General features: G+C 36.6%; 2 long non-coding RNA genes across 5 annotated transcripts in view; both read left to right on the plus strand.

Annotated features, from left to right (window-relative positions):
• Positions 1–6506, plus strand: part of LOC141582255 (uncharacterized) — a 154302-nt gene extending 147796 nt beyond the window's left edge. Inside the window, exon 8 of the long non-coding RNA XR_012515071.1 lies at positions 6244–6506. This is a non-coding gene — a long non-coding RNA (uncharacterized LOC141582255). The remainder of the gene's footprint in view (positions 1–6243) is intronic.
• Positions 6507–9232: 2726 nt separating this feature from the next.
• The window catches only part of LOC141582265 (uncharacterized), a 329329-nt gene continuing 311967 nt past the window's right edge, over positions 9233–26594 (plus strand). For all 4 annotated transcript variants that reach the window (XR_012515088.1, XR_012515087.1, XR_012515089.1 and 1 more), the window contains exon 1: positions 9233–9339. This is a non-coding gene — a long non-coding RNA (uncharacterized LOC141582265). The remainder of the gene's footprint in view (positions 9340–26594) is intronic.

Genomic DNA, 26594 nt, shown 5'->3' on the forward strand with positions numbered 1-26594 from the left:
AATGACAAGCTGATGCTAAAAATTCTTGTGGAAATATAAAAGACCCAGGACTCAGATTGGCCAAAATGATCTTAAAAAGCAACAAAGTTGAAGCACTCACGTGTCCTAATTTCAGAACTTTCTATATATACACAGCTGCAGTAGACAAGAAAGTGTGATACTGGCATATGAAAAGACATATAGATCAGTAAAATAGAATTGAGAGTTCATAAATAATTTTTTTTACATTTATGTTCAATTGATTTTTAACCTAGGTGCCAAGGCATTTCATTAGGAATTAGGTAGTCTTTTTAATAAATACTGCTAGGCCAACTGGATATTCACATGCAAAAGAATAAATTTTGTCTTTTAACTCACATCAGACACAAAAAATTATTTAAAATGGAACAGAAATGCAGGAGCTAAAACTATAAAACTCTTAGAAGAAAATATAGATGTAAATCTATATGGCCTTCAATTAAGCAATGCTTTCTTAGATAGGACATCAAAAGAACAAGTGACAAAATAAAAAAGTTGATAAATTGGACCACATCAAAATTTAAAACTTTTGAGCTACAAAGGATATCCTCAGAAAGTGAAAAGACAACCCTAACAAGAGAAAAAAAAATGGAAATTATATACAATAAGGGACTGATGGATATAAAAATGTATTAAAAACTCATAGAACTCAATGATAAAATGTTAAATAATTAAAATGTGCAAAGGATTTGAATATATATGTCTGAAAGAAGATATAGAAATAACCAATAAACATGTGAAAAGGTTGGTTTTCAATGTCTTAGCTATCAGGGAGATGCAAATCGGAACCACAGTGAAATACCACTTCACATTCAATAGGATGGCTACTATCAAAAACAAACAAAAAACAGAAAATAAGTGTAGGCAAGAATGTAGAGAAGTTGATACTTTCATTTGTTGCTGTTGACAATGTAAAGTGATGCAGCCACATTGGAATGCAGTTTGACAATTCCTCAAAACTTTATAAAGTTACCAGATGTTATAGTTATTTTATTTTTCAACTTGCGTGGATCAGAGTATGCACTGGCCTAATTATTTCTGAGTGTGCCTGTGAGGGTAGTTTCAAAAGAGGTTGGCTTTGAATTAGTTGACTGGGTAAAGCAGATTGCCCTCCCCAATGTGTGAGTATATCATTCAACCCACTAAGGGCCTAAATAGAACAAAAAGACAGAAAAAGGTTGAATTCTCTCTGCCTACTACATAAACTGACACGTCAGTCTTCTCTTGCTCTTGTGCTGAAACCTGTACCCTTCAGTACTACTGGATTTCAAGACTTTGAACTCAGTCCAGAATTTACATTACCAGCTTTCCTGAGTTTTCCGATTGCAGATGGAAGATTGCTCAACTTTCATGATTATGAGCCAATTCTATCCCTATCTAACTATGTCTATTTATCTATCTACCAACCTACCTACCTATCATCTAGCTAGTGGAAAGAAATCAGCTCCTCACATCACTGTGAGGGTCCAGAAGACATACCTTTCACAAATTCTGAAATAAACAAATTTGTGAGGGGAGCCCTGGCATCCTTGAAGAAATCCATGATAGCTACTTGTTGTAGGCTGTATTTACAGTGAGAATTGTAGCCACTGAATTGGCAAACCTAAATATAATAAAAGTAATTGGTTCTCAGGTGGCAGAGACCAAATAGAGGCACTTAAACACCAAAGACAAGGTGAGTGAGTGTTTTCTATGACAGACAACAGACTCGAAGTAGCAATCAGAATAGTCTGATAGTGTAATGTGTTGGCTAGTTGAGTTCCTAGAGTTGAACCAGTTTACAAATCCAGAACCCCTTGAATGAAAAGGAGGGCAAGTCAGCTCAAGGAGAAAACCACACTATACTACCTAAAAATTATATGGTTTATCTTTCTCTCAGCATTTCCCAAAGAAACCTATAACCTTTTACCAGGATAACTATGCATTGAGGAAAAGAAAATGAGAGCTTTTGGGATGACTAAACACCAACTTTGAATGGATACTATTCCAGGACATCCCATTGTCACTACAGCCTTCTAGACAGAGTGGTGGCTTATGAAGATCAGGTAATAAATGGAGTTTTAGCTCAGGTCTGTTTCACAGTGTACTTATTAGTTCCCCATTTCAACAACACATAATTGGAATAGACATACTAAGCAGATGGCAGAAACCTCACATTGTTTCTGACTCACAGAGTGAGGACTATTACAGTGCGAGAAGCCAAGTGAAAGCCATTAGAACTGTCTCTACCTAGGAAATAATAAACCAAAACCAATAATGCATTCCTGGATGGATTGTAGAGATCAGCACCACTATTAAGGACTTGGAGAATTGAAGATTGGTGATTTTCATCACATGCCCATTCAACTTGACTATGTGGCTCGTGCAGAAGAAAGATGGATCTTGGAGAATGACAGCAGATTATTACAAGCTTAGCCAGGTTGTGACTCCAATTGCAGCTGCTGTACCAGATGTGGTTTCCTTCCTTGAGCAAATTAACATAGCCACTGATACCTGGTATGCAGCTATGGAGTTGGCAAATGCTTTTTTCTAGTTACTTGTTAATAAAGACTGCCAGCTGCAGTTTGCTCTCAGATGGCAAGGCTAGCAATACACCTTCACTGTCCTACCTCAGGGGTGTATCAGCTCTCTAACCCTGTGTCATAAATTACTTTGTGGGTACCTTGATTACCTTTTCTTGCCACAAATTACCATACTGATTGATCACATTGATGATACTCTCCTCATTGGACATAGTGAGCAAGATATGGCAGCTACTCTTGACTAATTCATAAGAAATTCGTGTGTCAGAGGGCGAGAACTAACTGACTAAAAATCAGGTGTCTTCTGTCTCGGTGAAATTTCTAAGCATTCAGTTGTATGGGCATGTCAAGATATTCCTTCAAGGCAAGAGATAAGTTATTGCACCTGGCCCCTTCTACCATCAGAAAAGAGGCGCAGTGCCTAATGTACTGCTTTGGACTTCATAGCCAACATATTCTCATTTGGGTGTGATACTCTGGTCTATTTACTGAAAGACCTGAAATGCTGCTATTTTTGAGTGAGGTCCAGACCAAGAGAAGACTCGGCAAGAGGTCTAGTCTGCTGTCCGAGATGCTCTGCTGCTAGGGCTCTTTGGTCCAGCAAATCTAAATGTGCCTCCAGTGTCAGTGGCAGACAGGTATGCTATTTTGAACCTTTGGCAGTCCCCTATAGGTGAATCACAGGGCACACCCTTAGGAGTTTGGAGCAAAGCCCTGCCATCCTCCACAGATAACTGCTCTCCTTTTGAGAAACGGCTCTTGATCTGCTACTGGGCTTTAGTATAGACTGAATGGGCCACCAAGTTACCATGCAACCTAAGCTGCCATCGTGAACTGGGTGTTATCTGACCCATCAAGCCATAAAGTTGGACATGAACAGTAGTATTCTATCATCAAATGAAAGTGATATATATGGCTATATGGGGTCAGGCCAGAGCAGGCCCTGAAGGGTCAAGTAAGTTACACAAAGAAATGGTCCAAATGTGCATGCTTCTATCATGAAAGACGCCGCATTTTTTTTTCCTTACTGAAATGAATGCTTTCTATGAACATAGATTTGCCTTCCCTGCATTCAGTGCTTTTGCCAAAACTACCATTCGTGGACTTACAGAGTGCCTTATCCATCATGTCATGGTATTCCACACAGCATTGTTTCCATCAGGAAACACAACAAAAAAGTGCTTCAGTGGGCCCATGCTCAGGGTATTAACTGGTTTCACCATATTCTCCATCATTCAGAGGCAGCTGGCTTGAGGAAAATGTGGAATGGCCTTTCGAAGATCAAGTTACATTGTCAGCTAGGCCGCAATGCCTTGTCGGCCTGGAGCAAGGTTCTCCAGAAGACAGTATATGCTCTGAATCAGTGTCCAGTATATGGTGCTGTTTCTCCCATAGCCAAGATTTTTGAGGCCAGGAATCAAGGGTGGAAGCTCGAGTTGTGCCACTCACTATTATGCCTAATGATCCACTAAACGGCCTTTTATTTTCTGTTCTGGTGACCTCATACTCTGCTGAACTGGAGGTCTTAGCCCCAGAGGGAGGAATATTCCCACCAGGAATAATAATTATTCCGTTGAACTGGAAGTTAATATTGCCACCTGGCCACTTTTTAAGGCTCCTCACGACTCTGAATCTACAGGATAAGAAGGGAGTTACTGTGTTGGGTGAGATGAGTAATTGTGACTACCAAGAAGGAGTGCCAGGATACAATGGAGGTAAGGAGGAGTATGTTTGGAATACAGGAGATCCCTTAGGGCATCTCTTAGTATTACCATGCCCTGTGATAAAGGTCAGTGGAAAACTACAATCTAATACTCACAGGACTAATAATCGACCGGATCCCTCAGGAAGGAAGGTTTGAGTCAACTCACCAGATTAATGACCACAGCCAGCTGAGGTGCTTGCTGAAGGCAAAGAGAACACAGAATGGAGGGCAGAAGGTGGTAGTTATAGATACCAGCTATAATCGCGTGACCAGTTATAGAAATGAGGACTGTAATTGTCCTTAGTATTTCTTTCTTATTTTGTTATGGAGATGTGTGTGTGTGTGTACACATATCCGTGTGTATCTTACTGGTTCTATTTCTCTGGAGAACTTGGGCTAAAACATGATATGATTCAGCATTTCCTCTCCTAAACATAAACTCAGGAAAATTGAAAACATATGTTTACCCAAAGGCTTGTACACCAATGTTTATAGCATTATCATTCGTAATAGCCAAAAAGTGGACACAACCTAAATGTACACCAACTGATAAATGGATAAAAACACGTAGTACATCTATATAATGAAATATTATTCAGGAATAATAAGGAACGAAGCACAGATACAAGCTTGCACTTTGATGAACGTTGAACATTACGTTGCATGAAGGAAGCCAGTCACAAAATGCCACACTCTGTTACTTTGTTTATATGAAAAGTTCAAAGTAAGCAAATCTATAGAAATTCAAAGCACATTAGTGGTTGTCTAAGGAAGAAACAGGGGTAGAATGGAGAGTAACTTCTATTGCATAGGAGTTTATTTTTGGGTTGATAAAAATGTTCTAAACAGATTATGGTGATGGTTTCACAACAACGGTCTTAATCTCTTAATATTATTTATTATTGCATTGTATATTTTAGATGAGTAAACTTTGTGCAGTGTGAATTATTTCTAAATGGTGCTTTAAAAAGAAAATAGGTTGATGAATGTATAAGACAATTTTAAAGAACAGCAAGTTCTTGATTTGGCTGGAGCAAATGATAAGAAAGAGCATGTGTGGGAGGGGGTTGGGGGTCTGGGTAGTGAGAAAGTGAACTGGAAGTACAGAATGCAGCCAGATGTCTGCCTATGGATGTACTCTGATGATGCCACTCTTCTGCCTTATTAATAATGAGAGTCACTGGAGGCTTTGGGCAGGAGAGGAATGTCATCCAAATAGTGCTATAAGATTAATTTCGGTATGGTAGGATTTTTAGTTTAGATACATATTATTCTTACATTTTAAAATGCCATTATTATATGCCAATACTATTTGTCATTTTTTGGTCAATATAGCTCTTCATAGGAAACAAACTTCTTCACTGTGTCTCACAGTTAAACTGTATATATTTTTTCCTGATTCAATTCACCCCAACTGGAAATCACTCTCCTTTGCCCTCTGCTAATATTTTCAGTCCGAATCTGAAACATGTTTCTCTAGAAACCTACCTTCCCTGATTACCTTCTATTCAATTCTGATTATTTTGCTACTCTATATTTCTCTTTCAAAATATATACATTCAATACATACTATGCTGTTGATATATTTTCTCTTCTATAATTATGTAATTTTGATATATGTTTTTATAATATAAATTGAAAGTTAGTGCTACTACTTTGATTTCTGTTGAATGTGTCCTAAGTAGCCATAGTATAAGAGTCAGTGCTTAAAAGGTTAACCAAAAAATGTTCTAGCTAGCAAACTCCTTGGGGAGGTATATTTAATATTCTTCCCATATACCCTTCTGTGATAAACTGAATGTGTCCTCCCCAGACTCGCTTCTTGAAATCTCAACTCTAATGTGGTGGTATTAGGAGATGAGGTTTTTGGATTATAATTAGGTCATAAAGGTGGAGCCCTCATAAATAGAATTAGTGCCCTTATAAAGAAATTATGAAAGCTTACTCTCTAGCTTTCTCTCTCTCTCTCTCTCTCTCTCTCTCTCTGCCTGCTACAAGATACCCTCAGAAGATAGTTGTCTGTAAACCAGGAAGAAGCCCTTTACTAGACACTGGATCTGCTGGTGCCTTGAGCTTGAACTTCCTAGCCGAAAACTGTAAGTAATAAATGTGCACTGTTTAAGGCACATTTACTCTATATCCAGTCAAATATACTCTGTTATAGCAGCCTGGACCAAGACACCTTTCTTCAGATCATTTGGCCAAATCTAATTTTCTACGTGTGACTTTTAATGGCTACACTCTCAATTTTCAGACTGTGTGATCATCGTATACACCTTCCAGATGGTCCTATTGTTACAATAATATTACAAAACACTTAACATCTTTCTAACTTTCTCTGATACCTTCTGACTAGTGCTGCATCCAGTCACAGTGGGCTGGTGATGACGTGACTTGCTTAGAAAACTAAATGTCATATCATCGTGATTTCCTCACAGGTGCTAAGAACAACTGCATTAGGCACAGAGGGAATTCTCATTCAACGTCTTGCTCAGGAGGTGTATGCTACAAATTCATTGGTGTTTGGCTTCATTAATAAGCCATTTTAATTAGCAAATTGTCTGAAGGAAATGACCTTTTATGAATCAGAAGAATAGCCATCATCATTTTTGCCAGGGCATGAGACCCTAAAAAGGTGGATCTTCTTCTGAGGAAGAAAAGACCTGACTGATTTAATTAGGACCCATTTGCAAAAGTGAAGCCCTAGCCCTCCACTGCCTATCTGAAGGCCACATGTGAAAACCTATAAATGAACACAAAATGTTCTTTTGCTTTTTTTGTCTGAATGACAATAAAATTTTTATATTTATTTTATATTTATTTCCATGTCCATTACCTTTAACAAAAAATAATATTTTTGTTTTTAAAACAAAAAAAATTATTTTCAGTGAAAAAGAACCTGCCCTAAATTCAGAAGACTTTAATTCTGACTTTCAAATTCTGGCTCTTACTCTATATTTTTAAGCAAGTTGTAGAAACTTGCAGAACTTTGGTTCCAATTGTTCTACCAAAATTTTTAAAGAATAGTTATGAAGATCAAATAAACTAAAGCTAGAGAATTGACTTCTAAATTATAATATTCTATAGCTAAATGTTAATATTATTTTACAAGATAAAATATGTCATATGTTTCAGAGGAATAGAAAGTCTAAACCTAAGTATTGAAATATTTTTTAGGAAAGGTCTTGAAAAATTTAATCTTTATTTTGTCCATGAGCTAAATTAATATATAAGCACCCAAACTTAAATATCAAATTCTGTAGTCAAGCCACCTATTTTTAAAATGGGAAAGCAGGTTCTTTTTAAGTGCAATGAAATCATTTCAAGTGAGTCAGACTTTGTAATCAGAAGTAAAGTGCAGCAGATGCTGGGGGAAGAGATCCAGCTATAGAAGCTAGAAGGAAGTCTTGTCAAAGATAATGGCAATAAGTAACAGGTGGCACCCCTGTGGAATTATTGGCATGAGAAAGATTCAGTTGGTTTAACAGGGGGTATCTATAGGCATCCAACTCAAAGCAATGTGGGACCCAGGGGAAGAGAGAATTTGTGATGTCAAACTAGTCATGTCTATGGCAGTTGGCAGGGCATCGGATACTTGACTGGGGATCCAGCGTATGACAACGAATGGTATCAGGGAGAGAAAGAGTAAAAACAAAGTAAAGACCTGAACTTATTTGGAAGTAAGAAGTTTATCAAAACAGGATCTCAGTCACAGGGAAATAAGATCTAGTCAACAAGACTGCATCCAAGATGGGCAGTGGATTTCTGTACTAAGGTAGGAGTCTAGTTATAATAATGATGGTCAATAATAGCAGTGATACATTAATAGTGGTACCAATGCATGTTTATTGGTTACTTAATACATGCTGGATATAGTTATTTGTGACACATACTTCATTTCATGTACTTCCTATTGCATCCCTAGAATTGAGTCTTATTATCATACTATTTTATAGATGTGAAAACTGAGACACAGAAGGGTTAAACATGAATAAGTCAAACAAAGAATTCCAATCCACACATCTGGCTCTAAGGACCCGACTCTTAACCACTGCATGATGCTATTTCTCAGTCCTCTGAATGACCCCAAATTAAGATTATCCACAAAGGTAATTTCATGCTGTCTGATATAAATGTCATCCTAGGAACCAGAGAGAATAAAGTTAAATTAGAAAATTATTATTGATTTTCCAGAAGCCCAAGTAAGAACCATGACAGCAATTTCCATATCAGGTTTAAACTATATGAGAACGCAAAATCAGAGAATAAGGAAATACAGAAAAAAACAGAGAGGCATATAGGATGAAATAAGTTTTAGAAATGGACTGAGGCATGGAGTAAAGAGATAGACATTCTATGATGAGGCCAAGACATATGTAACTGAGGTAGGTACAGCAACTTACAAGAGATGGGCTGGACTGAAGTGTGCTAGATCCAAAACATATGGTTAGTACTTATTAAATAACTCCTGCCTGGAGTAAGAACTGGACAGTTTAGGGTGGTCTTATCAGCAAGGAGAAAAGGCAAGCAGGATGATCTGCCTTCATCTCTTCTGCTTAGCTTAATTAGCATTATTCATGTTTAGAGAGAGTTATGATTCAAGGCAAATATAGGCCCACACCTTCAGCTGTATATAAGAATTAAACACAACCGGAAGTTCAATCGGTTTCACTGTAGCACACACTCTAGGGAAACTGACTGGAAATTTTCTAATTGTGCAGAAATAACCTGGTGAGGTTTACTTAGGAATTTTCCAAAATTCAACAATATATAATACATCATGCTTTGAAAGCTTCCCTTCCTGATGGCATATTCAGGATATTTTCACATTTCCTTGGAAGGAGAAAATATCCTCTCCTAATGTTCCCCCTCCCTCAAAGAAAAAAATAGAAACTAAACTGGAAGTATACAAAATAAATCATAATGAAAGGGGCTCAATATTCTCCATTAACCAATACCAGATTATGTGTATTGCCTAAAAGGCTTATTTTAAAATAATCTCAGTAATGGCTTAGGGCAGGGCATTCAGACCTTTGAATGGATTGAACCCATGGAGTCACTGGATTTTGGAAATACTATAAAGATCTTCTCTATGTAAGCATTCAATTTAGTTTAACAAATATTTACTTCATCTCTTCTAATATTAGGCTTTGGGGAAACAAGACAATCAACACATGATCCCTGCTGCTGCTATAGATGGTATTTTTCTCTCATGTAAAAGTAAGGGTAGGAAGTCCAGGGATACTATGATAGTTTGAGATTTTGGAGACATAGATTCTTTTATCTTCTTTTTTGTCACCCAGGTTGGAGTGCAATGGCATGATCTCGGCTCACTGTCTATTTCATTATGTGCTGTTGAATTCAGCTTGAAAATATTTTGTTGAGGATATTTGCATATATGCTCATCATAGATATTGGCTTGTAATTTTCTTGTCTTATAGTGATTTTGTCTGGTTGTGATATCAGGGTAATTAATGCTGGCTTTGTAAAATAAGTTTTAAATTTTTCCTTATTTTTTATTTTATTTTATTTATTTATTGTTGAGATGGAGTTTTGCTCTTGTTGCCCAGGATGGAGTGCAATGGTGCTATCTTGGCCTGCTTCAACCTCTGCCTCCCAAGTTCAAGCCATTCTTCTGACTCAGCCTCCCAAGTAGCTGGGATTACAGGCATGAGCCACCGTGTCTGGCTAATTTTGTATTTTTAGTAGAGATGGAGTTTCTCCGTGTTGTTCAGGCTAATCTCAAACTCCTGACCTTAGGTGATATGCACACCTTGGCCTCCAAAAGTTTTGGGATTACAGGCATGAGCCACTGTGCCTGGCCCTCTATTTTTTAAAGAAGAGTTTGAGAAAGATCGGTTAGTTTGTTTTAAAATGTTTGGTAGAATTTAGTATTTAAGCTCTGAGGGCCTGCACTTTTCTTTGAGGACTGTTTATCATCGACTCAATCTTGTTACTCATTATTGGTCTGTTCACTTTCTACTTCTTCATTATTCAGTCTTGGTAGGCTGGTTGCATTCAGAAATGTATCCATTTCTCCTAGGTTGTCTAACTTGTTGCCATGCAGTTGTTCCTAGTAGTTTCTCATGATCCTCTCTATTTCTGTGATAGCAATAACAATGTCTCTTCTTTCATTTATACTTTTATTTACTTGAGGCCGATCTCTATTTTTGGTTATTTTAGTTAAAGATATATTGATTTTATTTTTTTCAAAACAACAACTCTTGATTTTGTTGATTTTCTCTTGCTTTTCTACATTCTATTTCATTTTCTTCTGCTCTGATCTTTAATTGTTCTCTTCTACTGACTCTGGGGTTAGTTCCCCCCCTCCATTCTTTGCAGTATAACATTAGATTGTTTATTTGAGATCTTTCTTCTTTTTTGATGTAGACATTTATTACCACAAAGTTCCCTCTTAGAAATACTTTGGCTGTATCTGGTAAGTTTTGATATGCTGTTTTTCCACTTTCATTTGTCTCAAGATATTTTTAAATTTCAGTTTTAATTTATTCTTTGACCCATTGTTTGTTCAGGAGCATGCTGTATAGTTTCTACCTATTTGCTAATTTAAAAAATTCTTCCTGTTACTGATTTTTAGTTTTATAGCATTGTGGTTAGAAAAGATACTTGGTATAATTTCAATCTTCTCAAATGTTTAAAACTTGTTTTGTTTTCTGTCCTAACATATAGTTTATACTGAGGACTATTCCATGCCAATGATAAAAATATGTATTCTGCTGCAATTGATAGCATATTCTGTATCTATCTTTTTGGTCCATTTGATCTGAAATGTAGGTCAAATCCAATGTTTCCTTATTGAATTTTATCCAGATGAGCTCTCTATGGTTGGCAGGGCAATATTGAAGTCTTTTACTATTATTATATCCTCTTGAGTCTTGATGAATTTATCCCTTTATTATCACATAATAACCTCATCTTTTTACAGTTTTTGACTGAATGTCTATTAATGTCTGATATGAGTACAGCTGCCTCTGCTCTCATTGGTTTCTCCTTGCATGGAATACCTGTTTCCATCCTTGTACTTTCAATACATGTGTTCTTAAAGGTAAACTGAGTATCTTGTACCTACTCTTATTTTTGATTCAATAATTTAATCTATTTACACTTGAGGTAATTATTTATAGGCAAAGATTTATTGCTACCATTTTGTTAATTGTTTTCTGGTTGTTTTGTAGATCTTTTGTTTCTTTTATTCCTCTCTGTCTTCTTTTGTGATCAGATAATTTTCTCTAGTGATATGCTTTGAGTCTTTACTTTTTCACCTTTTTGTGTCTACCATAGGTTTTGGATTGTGGTTACCATGAAACTTATATCAAACATCTTACAGTTATAACAGGATATTTTAAGCTGATAACAACTTAAGGTCGATCATGTAAAAACAACAACAACAACAAAAACTCTATACTTCAACTCTGCTACCCTTCATTTTATGTTTTCGGTATCACAATTCATTTCTTTTTATTTGCATTTCTTGACAGATTAGGGTAACTGTTATTAATAGCTTCATCTTTTAATCTTTATACTAAAGATGAGTGATTTATGCACCACAATAACATTATTATTGTATTCTGAATTTGACTACTTACTTTTACCAATGAGTTTTGTACTTTCATGTTTTCATGCAGCAAATTATGGTATTTGCCTTTCTTTCAAATTTTTTAGAAATCCCTTTAGCATTTCTTGTAAGCCAGGCCTGCAAGATTTCTACTAAGAAATGTGCTGTCTGAAGGAGTTCTCTTCTGTGTGACAAGTAGCTTTTTTCTTACTGTTTTCACAGTTATCTGTTTGTCTTTGATGTTTGAGAGTTTTATTTTGTAGCTTGGCTAATATCTCTTTAATCTATCTGGTGCTTTTGGCCTTCCTGCATCTGGTCGTTCATTTTCCTCTTCATATTTAGAAAGTTTTCTGTTATTTTTTTTTCTGCCCCCACCTCCTTTTTTTTCCTCTGTTACTTCTAAGACTTCTGAGACTTCCATAGTTTGTATATTGTCTCACTTGATGGTATTTCATACATCTTACAGGCTTTTTTTTCCACTTTTTAATTATACTTTTTTGTTGTTACTGTTCTTCTGATGTTGTCTTTTCAAATGATCTGTTTTGAGCTCACTGATATTTTTCTTCTGCTTGAATTAGTCCATCATTGAAGCTCTCTCTAAAATTTTTAGTTCAGTCATTGTGTTTGTCAGCTTCAGTATTTTTGTTTGGTTTGTTTTTATGTTGCTATCTCTTTGTTGAACTCATCATTATGTTCATGTATTCTTTCCTTGATTTCATTTAGTTATATATATATATATGTGTATTTTCTTATAGCTCACTAAGCTTCTTCAAGGTGATCATTTAGAATTATTTGTCAGGTAGTTCATATGTCTTCGTTTTTAGAATGTTGTCTACCAGTGCTTTATTTTGTTACTTTGGTGGTGTCATGTTTCCCCAATTGTTTGTAATCCTTGCAGCAATGCATTAGAGTATACAAATTTGAAGAAGTAGGCCCTTATTTCAGTCTTTATAGACTGGCTTTGGCAGGAAAGCCAGCAGTATTCAGTAGTCTGTCAATCCAGATATTCTGGGAAGGCTGCCTGGTATGGTCCATGGTGGGCTTGCTGCTGAGGTCCTTGAGAGGGCTTGCCTGGTGCCTGAGGCAGTAAGTGGGTGGGCCTAGTGCATTAATCTGCAGGGGTAAGTGTGGAAACTCAGTCCACTGAGGCAGGCCTCACACCAGTATTCCCTGTGGAGGACCTGTGACTGGTTCCATGAGGGTGGGCCTGGTGTCTTTGTCTGTGAAGGCCAACTTGGAACCTGGATCTATGGGGGCAAATCTAAAGTCTGAGACCACAAGCACTAACTTGGCACTGGGTGGACCTGGATCGTGTGTTAGTAGGGAACATCCTGAACACTGAGTCCATGGGTGCTGCCCTGGTACCTGAGACCATGAGGGCCGGCCTTGAGCTGGAGTCACAAAGTATCAACCTGGCACTGGAGTGGGACTAGAGACTGAGTGTGCAGGTGCTATCCTGGACTATAGAGTTGCAAGCACCTGGTGCTAGAACAGACCTGAAGCCTGGGGCTAAGTTAATCTGGGACTGGGTCAGTCCAAGGCGTGGAGTGGGCCTGGAGCCTGAGTCAATAAGGTGCCATCCTGGAGCCTGAGTCTGCAGAGGTGGACCTGATGCTGAACAGGCCTGGAATCTGTGTCTGTGGGTGTTGACTTGCTGTGGAGGTGGGCCTGAAGCCTGGACATCAGAGGCTAGCACTCAGGTGGGCCTGGAGGTTGCAGCTGTGGATTATGGCCTAGCACTGGAGTTTTATTTTTAATTAGATTGTTTCACTATTTTAGGTCTTGTATATTCATATAAATTTTAGAATCAGCTGAAAAATTCACACAAACCCTTTTTGGGTATCTTAAAACTTTTAAAATAAACTGCTTATTTTAGAAATGGTTGAGATTTGCAGAAAAGTTGCAAAGATAATACAGTGAATTTCCATGTCAAACTTTCCTTTTAAACACCATAGATTAGTTTGGTGCATTTGTCACAATTCATGAACCAATACTGAGAAATCATTTTATACTAAAGTTCATCATTTATTTATGTTTTCTTAGATTTTATTTGATGTCCTTTTTTTGTTTTTTGGATCTTATCCAGTATATCACATTACATTTGGTCATGTTTCCTTAAGCTTCTCTTGGCAATTTCAGTTTTTCAGGATTTCCTTGGTTTTGAGGACTATTGGAGAGGCATTTTATAGAATAGTCTCCATTTGGGATTTTTCTGCAGTTCTGGTTATGAGTAGATAGGTTTTTGAGAAGATGACCACAGAAGTAATGTGCCATTCTTAGGTCATACCAATCAGCATTATTTTTTACTGCTAATGCCAATCCTGATCATCTGGCTGAGGAAATATTTGTTAGTTTTCTTCACAAAATTGATTTTTCACCTTTTCATAACATAACCTTTGGAAGTCACTATGTACAGCCCACACTTAAGGAGTGATAATTTATATTTTTCCTGCTTGAAGCAGCACATCTACATACTTTATTAAGAATTCCTTTGAATAGGAAATTTGCTTATTTTTCCCATTTATTTATTTTTATCAGTGTGGGCTCATGGATATTTATTTTACCCTTTGGATGATAATCCAGTACTACTTTATTTGGTTTCACTAGGTTGACTCTTATATCTCTTTGACATATCTCAATGTTTGCTGTTTGAGCACTTAGTTACTTTCTGACGTTACAAAATGTTCCAGGCTTATCTTGTATATTTCCTTCCTTAGTTACAAAAGCAAACATATCTCAAAAGAACCCTGACTTCTTTTATTTGAATATAACTTTAGAAATAAACATCTAGGCTCTAAGTGTCTGCTAGAATTTTTATTTGAATCGAGAGGTCGTTTTGAAAAAAAAGTTACATATTAAAATATTAATTGTCCAGTTAATTACTATAGCATATTTTGCTATTCATTTGGATTGTCTTAATTTCTCTCAACAATGTTTTGTAGTTTCCAGTGTAAAGGTTTTGCACATCTTTTATTATACATATTTGCATGTTTTGTTTCATTGATTTTATTATTTATGGCAGGGTTTTTTTTTTGTTCTTGTTTTCTGTTTTGTTTTGTTTGAATTTCATGTTCCAATTGTTTGTTGCTAGTACACAGAAAAACAATTACTTTTTAGGATATTGACCTTGGATCCTATGACTCTGCTACATATCAGTTCTAGTGTTTTTTAAATTTGTTTTGTATTTTGTTTTGTTTTTCTCTGTACGTTCTTTAGAGCTTCTATATATACAATCATGGGGTCTTTGAAGAGACTTACATTTTTTCATTTCCAATCTTTATACTTTTCAATTATTTTCCTTTTCCTATTACACTGGCTAGCACCTCCAGGATGTTTCCCAGTCTTTGAAGGAAGTATTTAATATTTCACAATTAAGTATGATTTAGAGTTTTATTTTTAGACGCCTTTCGTCTGTCTGAGTACATTTTCCTTTATGTTAGTGTCTTAGTCTGTTTGTACAGCTATAAAAATACGACTGACCAGGTAATCTGTAAAGCACAGAAATCTATTTTTCACCGCTCTAAAGGCTAGAAAATCCAAGATCGAGATGCTGGTGGGTGCAGTGTCTGGTGGTAGCTCTCTTGTTGGGTCCTTACGTGGCAGAAGTGGGGAGGACGAAAAAGGACCTAGACTATTTAACTCCAGTGTTTGAACCAGGTACTAATCCATTCATGAGGGCACAGCCCTCATGACCTAATCACATCCCAGGAAGTCCCAGATTTTAGTACCTCCAAATAGAGGTGAGGTTACGGCATGAATTTTAGAGTTTATATATTTACGCCACAGCGGTTAGTTTGCCAAGAGTTTTTACAATGAACTAGTGTTGAACTTTGTTACTCTGTGTGTGTGTGTGTGTGTGTGTGTGTGTGTGTGTGTGTGTGTGTGTATAATTGCACTTTAGATTCTGGGGTACATGTGCAGAACATGCAGGATTGTTGCATAGGTACACACATGGCAGTATGGTTTGCTGCCTCTATCACCATCACCTGTATCTGGCATTTCTCCCCAAGTTATCCCTCCCCAACTCCCTACCCCCTGCTGTCCCTCCCCCAGTCCTCCCCAACAGACCCCAGTGTGTGATGCTCCCCTCCCTGTGTCCATGTGTTCTCATTGGTCAACACCCACCAATGAATGAGAACATGCAGTGTTTGATTTTCTGTTCTTGTGTCAGTTGGCTGATAATAATGATTTCCAGATTCACCTATGTCCCTACAAAGGACACGAACTCATCGTTTTTTATGGCTGCATAGTATTCCGTGGTGTATATGTTCACATTTTCTTTGTCCAGTCTATCATCAGTGGGCATTTGGATTGGTTCCAGGTCTTTGCTATTATAAACAGTGCCACAGTGAACACATGTGTGCATGTGTCTTTATAATAGAACGATTTATAATCCTTTGGATATATACTCAGTAATGGGATTGCTGGGTCAAATGGAATTTCAGTTTCTAGATCCTTAAGGAATTGCCACACTGTCTTCCACAACAGAACTAATTTATACTCCCACCAACAGTGTAAAAGTGTTCCTATTTCTTCACATCCTCTCCAGCATCTGTTGTCTCCAGATTTTTTAGTGATTGTCATTCTAACTGGCATGAGGTGGTATTTTAATGTGGTTTTGATTTGCACTTCTCTAATTATCAGTGATGATGAGCATTTTTTCATATGTTTGTTGGCCTCATGTGTGTCTTCTTTTGAAAAGTGTTCATATCCTTCACCACTTCTGAATGGGTATGTTTGTTCTTTTCTTATAATTCTGTTTTAGTTCTTTGTAGATTCTGGATATTAGCCCTTTGTCAGATGGGTAGATTACAAAAATTTTGTCCCATTCTGTTGGTTGCTGGTTCACTCTAATGATTGTTTCTTTTGCTGTGCAGAAACTCTGGAGTTTAATTAGATCCCATTTGTCTATTTTGGCTTTTGTCGTCAATGTTTTGGTGCTTTAGTCAAGAAGTCCTTTCCTATGTCGATGTCCTGAACGGTTCTGCTTAGGTTTTCTTCTAGGGTTTTTATGGTGTTAGGTCTTTTGTTTAAGTCTTTAATCCATCTGGAGTTGGTTTTAGTGTAAGGTGTCAGGAAGGGCTCCAGTTTCTGCTTTCTGCACATGGTTAGCCAGTTTTCCTGACACCATTTATTAAACAAGGAATCCTTTCTCCATTGCTTGTTTTTGTCAGGTTTGTCAAAGATTAGATGGTTGTAGATGTGTGGCATTGCTTCTAAGGCCTCTGTTCTATTCCATTGGTCTGTATCTCTGCTTTGGTGCCAGTACCATGCTTTTTTTTTTTTTTTTTTTTTTTTTTTTTTTTTTTTTTAATTACTGTAGCCTTTTAGTATAGTTTGAAGTCAGGTAGTGTGACGCCTCCAGCTTTGTTCTTTTTGCTTAGAATTGACTTGGCTATGCAGGCTCTCTTTTGGTTCCATATGAAGTTTAAGGTGTTTTTTTCCAGTTCTGTGAAGAGGGTCATAGGTAGCTTGATGGGGGATAGCATTGAATCTATAAATTACTTTGGGCAGTATGGCCATTTTCACGATATTGATTCTTCCTAACAGTGAGCATGGAATGTTTTTCCATCTGTTTCTGTCCTCTCTTATTTCCTTGAGCAGTGGTTTATAGTTCTTGAAGAGGTCCTATACATCCTTTGTTAGTTGTATTCCTAGGTATTTTATTCTCTTTGTAGCAATTGTGAATGACAGTTCATTCTTGATTTGGCTCTCTTTAAGTCCGTTATTGGTGTATAGGAATGCTTGTGATTTCTGCACATTGATTTTGTATCCTGAGACTGTGCTGAAGTCGCTTATCAGTTTCAGGAGATTTTGGGCTGAGACCATGGTGTCTTCTAAATATACAATCATGTTGTCTGCAAATAGAGACAATTTGACTTCCTCCTTTCCTAACTGAATACCCTTTATTTCTTTTTCTTGCCTGATTGCTCTGGCTAGAACTTCTAATACTATATTGAATAGGAGTGGTCAGAGAGGACATCCTTGTCTAGTGCCAGATTTCAAAGGGAATGCTTCCAGTTTTTGCCAGTTCAATATGATATTGGCTATGGGTTTGTCTTAAATAGCTTTTATTATTTTGAGATACTTTCCTTCAGTACCTAGTTTCTTGAGAGTTTTTAGCATACAGGGCTGTTGAATTTTCTCAAAGGTCTTCTCTCCATCTATTGAGATGATCATGTGCGTTTGTCTTTGGTTCTCTTTATGTGTTGAATTACGTTTATAGACTTGTGTATGTTGAACCAGCCTTCCACACTTGCCTTTTTACATTCTGCTCTCAATACAACCTCAGGAGTAATCCCATTAAAAAGGGAGTAAAACTAACTCACCTCTGCTCACAATCCTCCACTTTCCTATTATTTTTTTTGGTATGAAAACCAAGGCCTTCCCATGGCTTTCATGGCAGCCTACTGCCTCCACACCATCCTCAGGGCCTCCATAAATTTATTTCCACTTTTCTCCCTTCACTACTCATTCTTCTTTAGTCTGTTTGCTTCTTAGCACTCCAGGCAAGCTCTTCCTGCCACACTTCAGCTGTATAATATTCGAGGGCATGAATGCACCACAATATTGATCTGCTCTATTGTGGATAGATATTTGGATTATTTCTGGGTTCTAGCTATTATGAATAACATTGCCAGAAATATTCTTACATAAGTTTGGTTGTATATAGTCTCAAATAAAATTTGAATATATGCACTCAAGTTCACATATATATAGTTTCATATCATAGGGTACTTTTAAGTGCAAGTTTAGTAGATCCTGCCAAACAGTTTACAGAGAAGAATCTTAAGAATCTACACTCCCACCAACTTTTGTATGAGTAATCTAATTGTTTCAGATTCTCACCAACACTTGGTATCAGCAGGTTTTCTTATGGATGTGTAATGGTATTTTACTATACATTTCTGTAATTACTAATTATATTAGGAACTTTTTAATATGTTTAATGGTCATTCAGATACCATATTTCATAAAGGGCTGTTTAAGTTTTTTACTATTTAAAAATTATCTTTCTTATTTACATTAACAGTTATTTTTATTATTGTAGATATGAGTGCTTGGTTGCTTTTTATTTTTCTTGAATTAACAGAAATTTTCAGTTTTAAAATAGTCCAATTTATAACTATTTTTCTTTGTTGTAAGTGTTAATTGTGTTATTTAAGAAATCTTTTTTCTAATAACTTCAGTATGGTGAAGTTAGGTGAGTTAGGTTAAGATTTCTCTTTCTCACTCTATTATATATATGTATATATAAACATATATGTAAAATAATATCTAGGTATATTATGTGTACATATACATATTGCATGTGTATATATATATATATATATAATGTAGAAATATATGTAATATATGTGTATATATTTATATAGATATAAAACTATAAGTTGGCCTTGCAACAGTGATTGAAACACTCAGGTTTCCCCCATACAGTGAAATTTTTCTTATAAGTAGAATGAGTATATATGAATATGTATCTGGACTCTCTTTTAGTTTCATTGATTTTTTTTTTTATCTTTATGCCACAATGTCTTAATTACTACAAATTATCACACTTTGTTCCTTTTCATGATTGTCTTGTCTATTTGAGGTCCTATCCATTTTAAATTAGAATTTGATTAAGATGGCATTGGAAGTATAAACTTAAAGAGGAATGACATTTTTTTATTTTAACTTTTAAGTTCAGGGGTCCAGGTGCAGGTTTGTGACATTCCTAAACTTGAATCATGGGGGTTTGTTGTACAGATTATTTCATCACCTGCTTTTAAGCCTAGTGCCCATTAGTTATTTTTCCTGATTCTCTATCTTCTCCCACCCTCCACCCTCCAATAGGCCCCAGCATATGTTGTTCCCCTCTATGTGTCCATGTGTTTTCTTCACTTAGCTTCCAATTATAAGTGGGAACATGTGGCATTTGATTTTCTGTTCTTGGGTTTGTTTGCTAAGGAGAATGGCCTCCAGCTCCATTCATGGTCTAGCAAAGGACATGATCTCATTCTTTTTTATGGCTACATAGTGGAATATGTCTTTATACTCTGGAGATTTTTAGTACATAAACTTGGTATATCCATTTATTTTTCTTAGTAATGTTTTGTAGTTTTCTCAGTAGAGGTCTTACATATCCTAATTATTTCTAAACATTTAATATTTTTGTTATTGTAAATCATATTTTTTCTTTTTAAACTTTACTGTGTTATGATCTCTTTTCCTGCTTTACATTTTTACCATAGCACTTACCACACTGTCACACACTATATATTATTTAGTTAGTTATTATCTATGTTCTTTCACTACAATGCAACCATGATAGAGTGGAATTGTTTAAAATTCACCAGTCTAATCTAGTACCCAGAATAGTACGGAGTAGGATTTTAATAAATATATTAATAAATATATTATTCCTTCAAGATTCTGGACCAAGAGAAAGAAGAGAGAGAGGGTGGTAGCTGAGAGATGTGAAGTTTTGTTTTATATTAACACTGTTTCTGAATATGTTAACATTCTGAAGTGATAGAGACAGTATCAAAGGACTGGGTGAAGGTATGATGTAGTGGGCAATAATCAATTTCTATGTGCAGGTAGAGGAAGAGCTTTGTAAGATTTGAACACCTTGTTTTAAAATGCAGATAAGATGGGAGGGAAGAGGTAGGAATTCTTATTTAGACAAATTTCAAGGAGCTTTTCAGAAGTCAAAGATGTTCTTTTAAGATGGGTTAAAAGATTCTCCCTACAAACCCTCTCTCCCAAGCAGTCCTCAGTTTCTATTGTCCTCTTCTTTGTGTCCATATGTACTCAGTGTTCAGCTCTTATTCATAAGTGAGAACGTGTGGTATTTGGTTTTGTATTCCTGCATTAATATACTTAGAATAATGGCCTTCAGCTACATTCATGTTGGGGAAAAGGACATGATTTCATTCTCTTTTATGACTGTGTAGTGTTCCATGGTGTATATATACTATATGTTCTTTATCTAGTCCACTGGTGATGGGCATCTTGGTTGATTCCACATCTATGCTATGGTGAATAGTGCTGCAATGAACATGTGAGTGCATGTGTCTTTTTGGTAGAATGATTTATTTTCCTTTGGATATATACCCAATAGTGGGACTGCTGGGTCAAATAGTAGTTCTTTTTTAAGTTCTTTGAGAAATCTCCACAGTGCTTTCCACAGTGGCTGAAATAATTTACATTCTGACCAACAATATATAAGTGTTCCCTTTTCTCTGCAATCTCACCAGCATCTGCTGCTTTTTGGCTTTTCAATAATGGCCATTCTGACTGGTGTGAGATGTTATCTTATTGTGGTTTTGATTTGCATTTCTCTAATGATTTGTGATTCTGAGTATATCTCATAATTTTTTGACCATGTACATGTCTTCTTTTGAGAAGCATCTGTTCATGTCTTTTGTCCATCTTTTAATGAGATTATTTGCTTTCTGCTTGTTGATTTAAGTTCCTTATGGATTCTGGATATCAGACCTTTGTCAGATGCCTAGTTTGTAAATATTTTCTTCCATTCCATTGGTTATCAGTTTACTCTGTTGATAATTTCCTTCTTTCTTTCTTTCTTTCTATTTTTTTTTTTTTTTTTTTTTTTTTTTTTTTTTTTTTTTTTTGCTGTGCAGAAGCTCATAAGCTTAATTAGGTACTACTTACCAATTTTTGTTTTTGTTGCAATTGCTTTTGAGGTCTCAGTCATAAATTCTTTGCTAGGGCCGATGTCCAGAATGGTATTTCCTATGTTTTTATTCTAAAGTTTTTATTGTTTCAAGTCTTTAATCCATTTTGAGTTAATTTCTGTGTATGGTGAAAAGAAGCAATCCAGTTTCAATCTTCTGCATATGGCTAGCAGTTTTCACAGCATTGTTTATTGAATAGAGAGTGCTTTCTCCATTATTTTTTATTGTCACTTTGTCAAAGATCAGTCAGTTGGTTATATATGTGTGACTTTATTTCTGGTTTCTTTATCCTGTTCCATTGGTCTCTGTGTCTGTTTTTGTACGAGTACCATGCTGTTTTGATTACCATGGCCTCATGGTATAGTTTGAAGTTAGGTAGTGTGATGCCTCTGGCAATTTTATTGGCAATTCAGGCTCTTAATTTGTTCCATACAAACTTTAGAATAGTATTTTCTAATTCTGTGAAAAATAATGTTGATAGTTCGACAAGAATAGCATTGAATATGTAAGTTGCCTTGGGTAATATGACGATTATAACAATATTCTTCCCATTAATAAGCATAAGATGTTTTTGCATTTGTTTGTGTCATCTTTGTTTTCTTTCCACAGTGTCTTGTAATTCTTGTCGTAGAGTTCTTTTGCTTCCTTGGTAGGCTGTGTTCCTAGGTGATTTATTATTATAGTGGCTATTGTAAATAGGATTGCATTCTTAATTTGGTTCTCAGCTAGGACATTATTGATGTATAGAAATACTACTGATTTCTGCATATTGATTTTGTATACTAAAACTTTACTGAAGTTTTCAGTTCTGGAAGACTTCTAATGGCATCTATGGCGTTTTCTAGGGATAGAATCATATTGTCTGCAAAGAGAGATAGTTTGATTTCCTTTCTTCCTATTTGCATGCCTTTTATATTTTTCAGTTGCCTGATTACCCTGGCTAAGACTTCCAGTACTGTGTTAAATAGGAGTAGTGAGAGTTGGTATTTTTGTCTTGTTCCAGTTCTCAAGAGAAATGTTTCCAGCTTTTGCCCATTCAGTATGATGTTGGCTGTGGGTTTGTCATAAATGGCTCTTATTTTTTTGATGTATGTTCTTTTGATACTAATTTGTAGAGGATTCTTACCATGAAACGGTGTTAAATTTTATCAGAGGCCTTTTCTTTGTCTTTTAGATGATCATGTGGTTTGTGTTGTTAATTCTGTCTATGCGGAGAATCATATTTATTGATTTGCATATATTAAACCAACCTTTCATCCCAGGATCAAGGCCTACCTGATCGTGGTGAATTAGCTTTTTGATGTGCTGCTGGATTTGGTTTGCTAGTATTTTGATGAGAATTTTTGCATCTGTGTTCATCAGAGATGGTGACCTGAAGTCTCCTTCTTTGTCATGTCTCTGCCAGGCTTTGTTATCAGAATGATGATGGCTTCAGAGAATGAATAAGGGAGGAGTCACGCCTCAATTTTTTAAAATTATTTCAGTAGGATTGGTACTAGCTTTGTTTTGTACATCTGGTAGAACTCAGCTGTGAATACATTTGATCCAGGCTTTTTTTGGTTGGTAGGTTTTTTTTTTTTTTTTTTTTTTTTTTTTTTTTTTTTTTTTTTTTTTTTGAGACGGAGTTTCGCTCTTGTTACCCAGGCTGGAGTGCAATGGCGCGATCTCGGCTCACCGCAACCTCCGCCTCCTGGGTTCAAGCAATTCTCCTGCCTCAGCCTCCTGAGTAGCTGGGATTACAGGCACGCTCCACCATGCCCAGCTAATTTTTTGTATTTTTAGTAGAGACGGGGTTTCACCATGTTGACCAGGATGGTCTCGATCTCTCGACCTCGTGATCCACCCGCCTCGGCCTCCCAAAGTGCTGGGATTACAGGCTTGAGCCACCGCGCCCGGCAGGTTTTTTATTAGTGATTTAATTCTGGAACTCAGTATTAGTCTGTTCAGGATTTTAATTTCTTCTGGGTGCAGTCTTGGGGGGCTGTATGTTCCTAGGATTTATCCAATTTTTCTAGGTTTTTTAGTTTGTGTGCATAGAGGTATTTTCATAATTATGAGGATTTTTTTTGTATTTCTGTGGGGTCAGTTGTAATGTCGCCTTTGTTGTTGCTGATTGTTTATTTGGATCTTCTCTCTTTTTTCTTTTTTTTCATCTAGTTAGCAGTTTATTAATTGTAGTTGATCTTTCATATAACCAACTTTTGTTTTCCTTGATCTTTTGTGTGGATTTTCACATTTCAAGTTTCTTCAGTTCAGCTCTGATTTTGGTTCTTTTCATGGTTTACTCTGGTGAAATTGTATGAGTTCATCTGCTGAAAATAAGGAGAGTGATAAACAGGCAGGGAGAAAAGAGACTTCTGGAGGAAATAGATAAAGCCTACCAACAGTCACTGAGGAAAATGGGAATAAAGAATAATCAAAGACGAGTCAGCAAAGGCGAGGTGTAAGGTTGGAGATTGTGGGTTGTTTGTGGCCCCAAACAAATGATTGTATGTTTTTGGTGAGTTTTTGTTTTCTGTTTGTTTGTTTGTTTGTAGTGCTGCTTACCAAATTAAAGGGGCAAAGTTTACATGATGGATGGGAGTTTGGGTTTTCTGAGTTGGGACAAAGGAAGAAAATTGGCACAAGAGTGAAAGTATTAGTGAGAAAAGTGTTTCCGTTGATCATACATTCAGTCTAAGTTGATCACCTAAGAAAGCGGAGTCTCTGGTGTTGACAGATAGGTTCTATCATAAATAGGTGATTGACCTTTTAAAAAGAATAAGTTTTCACCCACCTCTGGTTGTAACTGAGGGGCATGAGCAAGTAGTTTCCAACCAAATTTTATCTCCTGCACTAGTCAGCTAGCTCTCTAAAAATCACCATATTGTTGCCATTCCTAATAACAAATGAAAAATCAGGCCTCACAATAAACTGTCAAATTTATCCATACCCATGGAGACAAGGGACAGAGTATTTGAAACCAGGCCTGTCCCAGAACATCTGGGAAGTGACACCTCCTCCATCTATGAGACTCTGTTTTACACCAAGGGTTTTGAAGACTGTTTCAATGCCCCAAGGCCCAGTGCCATTCATCCACAGAATGAGGCAAATCACGTGTGCATAAATTCAGCAGGGTAAGAGGCAAAATGTGAATGGATAAAGGGTGCTCTGGTTTGCCTTTCAAAGAGGGTTTTCCCCTAGGAAGCAAGTCTGCCCATTCCCACCAGCTACAGCTCAACATGGTTCTAATTAGGAAAGCCCTAGAGTTTCCGTAGTAACTGCAGGACTTTCAGGGATACTCCACGCTCTGTTTGGTTACTAGGGAAACAATAGCAGGGACACCAGGGAAGCTAGGCATGGCAGGTAGCTGCTGTTTGCAAGGTCCATGTCCTATGGGAAGTCTATTCTGACTCCTGGGCTCTCAGCTGAGCATATTTTACCATTCCTGAATCATCAGTTATGAGCAACAACAAATAAAGATTTCTGATTTTAGCAGGAAGCCTGAAAAGCATTTTCTCCTTAATCATCCCTCCTCTCAGTCAGATTTGTGTGTGAGTGAAAATAATTAGCAATAATAATCATAAAATAACTGTAAAAAGGTGATTTTTCAGCTTACAAGATGAAGGTTGCCTCCTGTGATGTGGGGCATTCAAGGGGCATTTGATTAGAGAGGCCCATTGGGGAAGAGCTTTGCAAAGTTTGAGAAATGTCTCCTGTTATTTGTGAAGCAATATAGGAAAACTTCTCAGACTGAAACAAGAAAAGCAATTAGTATTCTATTCAGAAACAGAGACATCTGTGCCAAATATGCTAGAATATCCACAAGGGGCAGGTACTGTATATGAGAAATATATTTCAGCTGTATACATTTCCCCTATTCACCCACAGTTCAAAAGCCCCAGATAGCTTCAAGTAGAATTATTCACCGCAATCAAAGGAAAGGACAGACCCAGTAAGAACTGATTTCCAGCTTTCCCAAGGGAACAAGAAAAAACTATGTGCTGTAGACCCTACTTATAATATTTACAGACAGTTTAATAAGATTTTGGGGACTCTGAACCTTACAAATTAAGAATCTCCTTATTTTTCAGAAAAGGAAACTGTGGTCCAAGGACGTTAGTAACTTATCCAAGTTATAAAACAGGTAACTGAGACAGCAATTGGACCCACGTTATCTGACAATATTAATTACCGAACACTTCATGTGTCTTCTACCACATATATATTATTAAATTCTCAGAAACATCCAGCTAAGTGTGTATCACAATCTCTGCTTTCCAGACAAGGGAATAGACTCAGAGGAGCATTCGTTACCCAAGGTCACAAAAATGGTAAGTGGTAGAAAGTATATTCAAACCCAGGCCCATCTGACATTAAAATCCAAGCACTTTTTAGTATATTATTCAGCACCTCTCACTTCAGAGTCTGGGTGACTTTCATAAAACTATATGAAGGTCCCTGGCTGGTTAGATATTTATGATGGAGGAGAAGAAGCTAAATTATGTAAGCAAGAATTTGAATATTATCCTAAAGCCCTAGCTCTCTCCACTTTTCTGCCCTCATTGAAGAATTATAAGTAATAAACTTCTACCCTGTCCATCTTCTGATAGAAGTTTCCCACCCAATGCCTGACCCTGCTTGAACTTGTACCAGGCACAGGCCTAGTACATAGAAAACATTTGCTAAGGTTCAGACCATGCCACTCTTTGCCCTTACCTTTGAATGCTGTTTTCCTACTTCAAGCCCTAATTTTAGCTCCAAAACCCCTCACCCCCTTACAAATTATTTATCACCTGTTTCCCCCAACAATTATTTTAGGCTCCAAGATTACGTACTCTTACAGACTTTTTTTTGTATTTCTTTTTTAAATATTTTATTAAACAGTATCACCAGAGAGAACCTGTACAGCCTATTTCCTTGCCTAAACCTCATTCTCCACTAAATTAGTAAGGAGGCTTTACATAATTGACTAATTTGGAGAAGGAAGATTTTTGTTTAGACGAGCCTTGAACAAAACCTAACTTGAAGTAGGATTGAGATGTATTACTTACCCTCATAATGCTAATGTTATATAGTCAATTAAATGTATTTTAAGAATTTTGTATTAT

This window comes from Saimiri boliviensis, chromosome 19, assembly GCF_048565385.1.
Source record: "Saimiri boliviensis isolate mSaiBol1 chromosome 19, mSaiBol1.pri, whole genome shotgun sequence".
Lineage (NCBI taxonomy): Eukaryota > Metazoa > Chordata > Mammalia > Primates > Cebidae > Saimiri > Saimiri boliviensis.